Here is a 6,000-nt window from a genome sequence, read left to right as displayed (position 1 = left end):
ATATTGGTGAGAATTCAATACCCTGAAAACCTAAAGATTTCTCTACAAGGTTTGGCCCACAGAGGGTGAGTCAAGGCCTAAGATCAGGCTAAAAGGCATACAGGATGGACAAATAGGCGAACAGTCCCGTGCTACCCCTTGTTGGACCATTGCAAAAGAGAGCTTACCCAAGTGGCTTGTCACTTGGAGATCCAATTCCAATAAACAAATAAACAAATAAAAATTCATCAATAGATTCAATACAATTCCAATAAATAAATATTCTCAATAAATTCAGTACCATATGGCAATCCAAAACTTCCATCGAAACTTCACCAGAATCATTAAGGTAACATTCTGTGATCGTTTCCACCCTTAAACTTGGCTTTCCCTGCTAAATTTGACTAAATTGCACTGCCTCAAGTGACCCAAGTTCATCCAGACACATTTAAAACCTACAGATAATGCTGCACATATACTCAAGAGAAGCAGCAGTCATACATCTGAATTCAAAACTAACTTTAAAAAAAAAATGATTAATGACAAAATTCTGTAGTCTACCAAATGCCTATGATCGTACCAGGAGACCGGACAATTTAGGCCTTGTAGCAGAAATAGTAGTAAACTTCAACGGATACGGATTGCCTTGGTATTTGAAGTCTGAACCACAGAGCCCAACAAGCCATCTATATGGTCGTGTGTGGGGTGAAATTATGCAGGTGGTTAAAACCCAAGTGCCCAACCTTTTTACCCGAGTAAATGCACCAAAATTCACTCCATCTTAAACATCGACTGCTGCTTCGAATATCAAAAGTAGATTTTTTTTCCATATAAATAATAATATTACCAGAGGGGTCATGCATATTGCTCCATTGTGCACCATAGCAGAAATCTTCGGATCATCATACATCAACTGCTTCCATAAGGTTCCCAGTATACATTCGTGAGCACCTACTGGCATCTTGCTCCCCAGCATTGGATCAATCAGCAATCTAGAAGAGTTTTAAAGGAAGAAAGGTGACTCATGTCTGTAAACTATAATTTCTTGGCCTACCCAGCTTGTCGGGAAAATACCACTCACTTCTGTGAAGAATTAATAGCAGAAGATGGCACTTTTGAATACCAGATAGTGGAGTTCATGGTGGTGTACTGAAATCAACCATCCTAAACTCTATATGTTGCATATCCATCCCATTCCATTCAACTCCTTCTATCGTTGGAACACTGGCTATAGTTGGTAATCAAGGATTTTAAGTATTCATACTTGAAAGAAAAATAAGCAAAAAAAATGAAAAGCAACACCCTAAAAGGATACACACCATTCTCCACATATCTGTAATGCTAACATCAGCATCTGATACAAGTCAATTATCTGCATCATCCTACAATGGCAAAAAGAAAAATACGGCATCAGACTACATATGCATGGAACTACTCACCAAAAATATGAATTGGAGCAAATTAGCATGTCTAGTGACTTTTTTTATTTGAGGAGTTTATTTAAAAATAAATAAATAAATAAGAAAATCCCTAAATGTTTTCTGGTTTCATATAATTGTGTGCAACTTGACCATAACACTATTATAATAAAGCACATCCCAATATGATTCTTCACATCATATGCTAGCTGACCAGCCGCATTGAACAAGGGAAGTGCATAGAGCAGGACTTTCACAACCACACACCCCCTTCCACAGTTCCACTCCCCCCCCCCCCCCCCACAAAAAAAAAAAAAGAATGATAATATTTGCAATCATCTTGGGACTGTATGCTTTTAATGGCCCACATTTAGCCATCCTGGTTTATCATTTGTTGTGAAAATATAGTCTAGGACAGCCCTTGCCCGGTCAGCCAACTTGGGAGTACCAATTCTAGAGGGGAAAGCTAAAATAGATGTCAAGCATAACGTTAGATTACTAAGCAATTATATGAGCAAGCCTGAATTACCATGTTAGGAAGCTTCACATCCTTAATTATTTGAAACCACATGCCTTGGCTACAGGACAACTTAGGAAAGAAATCAAATTGCTCTTCTTCTGTTACAATAAGTGGGGAAAATTGAGTAATCCATTGATCAGGTGGTTCCTACCATGGTCAAGGGTAATTGCCGCTCAACCCCACTTTCTTAAAGCATCTTTCTCCTGTTTCATCAAATGAACATCCAGGTAAATGTATGATGACCACAAGAACATGATAATTCAGAGTTTACAAGTATTGCAGACTGTCTTAAACATAGTCACCAATGTTGTAACAACCAATATACCAAAGAAAAAGAAGCTTTTATTTTGTGTGAACAACCAGGAGACTCGCAGAAGTATAAACCAAAAATCCTCACTTCGATTGTGGGAATATCAATTCAAATTAAAGAAAATCCAACCCCTTGCAGGGAATCAACAAAAATGTACAAAAAACTAGAACAATACATTGAACCAGAGAGAGAGAGAGAGACCCAAATCCTTTCTTTGGATTTATTTTTCTCAATACAAATGAGTAGAAAGAGGCAACCAGTTCATAAAACCCTCCATGGTCATTAGTCCGTAACTGAAGACCTCTACTGCTGAGATCTAAAGCTAAGAAGGGCCTACAGACAAGCCTATAACTGGACCAAGGGCCCTTCCTTAGGAGCTGGCAGCAGGAGCCAGAGACACTCCCTCAAGGCAGTTTAAGCATACTATGACAGCAATCCCTTGCAGGGAATCAACAAAAATGTACATAAAACCAGAACACCACATTGAAGTGAAGAAAAAAACCCCAATTCCCTTCTTTGGATTTATTTTTCTTGAAACAAATGAATAGAAAGGGGCAACCAGTTCACAAACCCTCCATGGTCATGAGTCCATGACTGAAAGACCTCTACTGCTGACACCTAAGCTAAGAAGGGCCTAAACTTACAAACCTATAACGGGACCAAGGGCCCTTCCTTGGATGCAAATAAAAAGGCAGAATCTTGTGATGATTGCCACCTCTTGGATTCAAATTCATGAGCTTCCATCCCTCTAAACCACATGGGAGCTTACGACTTTTACGGCTCGTTTGATTCAATGGAATAGTTATTCCCTTAGAATAAGATGGAATATAGTTTAAATTTTAGAAATTAAGGGAATAGTTATTCCTTGTATATTTCTAATTATTTCATTCAACATGTAATATGAAAAGAACAAACATCCCTATGATGAAATTTGGGAATAGTTATTCCTTGTCTATTCCTTATTATGGACTCATAAAATGTTTCACATTATTATTTGTTTTATAGTAACAACATAATTTCTTGTACAACTAATTATAACTAGCCTATTAAAATTAATCTAATCCCGAGAATAAATATTCCGCAAACCAAACATAACCTTAGAGGTCTAATGCAACAAGTAAAATTTCCATTCAAAGACGCCCCGTCCATCCATGGTCTACTTACACCTAAGTTATTGTTTAAAATATCCCTCACAAAACCTCCTTCAATACAACTAATCCCAATATACCCTCATTGGACATTGATCCAAACTCGGTCCAATCCAAAAACAAAATCCTTCCATTTTCAAATTAATTCAGCATGATTCAACAACAGCTCATGCCTACAAAATCTTCTCTCTATTTGAATTATTTTCCCAAGGAAATGATTTATATAAAGCTCTAAGCCTCTAACAGTTGATTGAGCATTTCAAACTTATACCAGCTATTTACCCAACAATCACCTCCTCCCATCAAGCGAGATGAAGTAGCTAAATTGGGCATATTTATCACAAAAAATTAAAGTTCCATAGAGTTCATTGGAACAATGAATTACCTGAGGAAGTAGCAATGTTTCTAATGGCTAAGAAAGGAGGAGACTTTTCAAATAACGATAGTGATGGCATTTGTGAGTTTGATAGTGATGGGGGTTTATTGTTGGATGAGATTTGGGAACAATATGGATATCTAACTCCTGTGATGTTCTTGGAAACCTATCATATGCACATCCTGCCCTGTTAGAAGAACTAGAGGGTGTTCCAATTTATGAAAGCAAGGATAGAATTTCACCTATATCAACAGAGGTGATTTCTAGGAAGGATTCAAAAGCCCAACATATAAAGGATAAACCGGGTTTTAAAATATGTGATACTGGCATAATTGAAGTGCACCTTGATAGGGGCAAGTTCAACACAAAGAAGGGTCAGAGGGAGCTAGCAAATTTAAAGTGCTCGGTGAATTATGAAGAAAAGGGATTGAAAAAAGGTTTTCTTAGTTAATTGTTCTACTTGTTTATTTTTAGTTTTACTTCAATATTTTAAAATATTTTTAAATTTTGTTTCTATATTTTATTTTTTTGGGAGGACTTCTTGTCCCCTTAGATCGTAACTTCTCTTTCTCAATCTAATATACCTTATTTTATTGTCAAAAAAATAATACTAATACACAAATATACAAGAAGGTAACGAGAATAACAGAACATTCTGTATGAGAACTATTAGATTACTGCTTTAACTAAAATTTTAAGCTATTAGGTTGTCGGCCAACAATGTATATCAAGCTTTAACAAGAACAAAACATGAAAATTTGCCACCAAGATAGGAGGACGGCATTCTATTGATTAAAAAAGCAAGCAGTGAGTGTGACATCACTTCAAAACACTTTGGGGACATTCATTTGATACAATAGTGTACGGGTGACATCAAGGATATGTCTATTTTTCCCTTTTGCAACTCCATTTTTCCATAGTGTGGGCGCAAAAGACAGGTAAATCTTATTAAGTTTTTATCTTATAACAAAAGACACAAAATATATGAAAGAACTCAAAATGAACCTTTATTAAATAACACCAAGTCATCCTTGAGTAGTCATCTACAGATGTGAGAACATACCGAAAGCCCAACTTTTATACGACTTAACTAGGACCTCAAACATTAGAATGGACTAACATGAAAAGGAAGATATTGCAAGAACTTTGAATACACTTCATCTAAACATTCATAGTAAGTTCCTCATTTACGAAATCAAGAGAAGTGGAATGGTGGCTACATTGGTTGTGTGGGGGTTTATCACGAAGATTTACATATATATATATAATACAACACTGCTTAATTGTATGTCCTTGTACAGAATGAGTATATTTGCATTAGGGCCTTCTTCCACATCCATCCTTCCCCTTATAAGCACTAGAACAAACTCAGGTAACTTTTGCAACTACTTGGTTAAAATCCATAACCACCTTGTGTCAAAAAAAAAATAAAAAATTGGTCTTTTCAAAGCTAGAGATCTAAACACCTAATGTGATGGATGGTCAGAGGAATCACTAAGGATGCAAGCAAAGGATGGCTAGTCAACATTGCAAAGAATGTAGACTATTTTCAAACGCACAAGTATTTAAAAGACTGCCATCTACTCCACTTGCTTTGGTATTAATGACATTGACCATTATCGGTTGCACAATGTTGAGTTCCTCTTCCTCTCTACAAAGTACCCTGTGATACTCCTATCCCCTTTTTGTAATTGAAAGTACTTTTGGGAGCGATTATAAATACATGTAATGTTTCTAGAATACAAGGGCTTGATATAATCCCAAATCTCATTGCATACATCTAGTTGCACCCACATTGTGCAATCTGGGGTTCCACCAAATTATACAAAGGAGTTCCTAAGCCAATACTTCTTTCCTTTTGTCATCAGTGGCCCAAAGTGCAACAAGTGTTTAGATTAGCCTAAGCCCAGCAAAGAAGTCTTGAAAGCCTTAGTAACACTAAACATAATTCTTTCCATCCAACTTCCCCATAGTTATCTGCTACAATGTTGTTGAAGTAAGCATACGTCCTTCAATAAGGAACAAAGTCAATGAACAAACAAGACCAACAAGGAACAAGAGAGACCAACAAGGAACACAAGGTCAACGACCAGAAGGGCCAAAACAACCATGAACAAGTTGAACAACAGAACAGCCATATACAAGGTGAACAACTAGAGTAATCATGAAGCTAGAACAACCAAGAACGAATCATAAACATACTGGTATAACCCGACTACAGCCTCAAGGAGCTCAGATCCTACTGACAT

General features: G+C 36.8%; 1 protein-coding gene across 3 annotated transcripts in view; it reads right to left on the bottom strand.

Moving 5' to 3' along the window:
- Positions 1 to 233: 233 nt before the first annotated feature.
- LOC131168618 (pentatricopeptide repeat-containing protein At4g13650-like) overlaps positions 234 to 6,000 on the bottom strand; it is a 44,668-nt gene continuing 38,901 nt past the window's right edge. Inside the window, exons 5-8 of one of the 3 annotated variants that reach the window (XM_058128219.1) lie at positions 1,927 to 2,120; positions 1,295 to 1,361; positions 560 to 1,207; positions 234 to 446 (exon numbers count right to left, since the gene is read on the bottom strand). The gene's annotated coding sequence lies outside the window, so the exon portion shown is untranslated. Of the gene's footprint in view, positions 1,362 to 1,926; positions 2,121 to 6,000 lie in introns of all 3 variants that reach the window. The other 2 variants (XM_058128211.1, XM_058128203.1) reach the window with 2 other exon arrangements.

The sequence above is a fragment of the Malania oleifera genome, chromosome 1, assembly GCF_029873635.1.
Source record: "Malania oleifera isolate guangnan ecotype guangnan chromosome 1, ASM2987363v1, whole genome shotgun sequence".
Classification (NCBI taxonomy): Eukaryota; Viridiplantae; Streptophyta; class Magnoliopsida; order Santalales; family Ximeniaceae; genus Malania; species Malania oleifera.
Note: the sequence above shows the minus strand (reverse complement) of the source record. Positions and strands in the feature narration are given on the sequence as shown.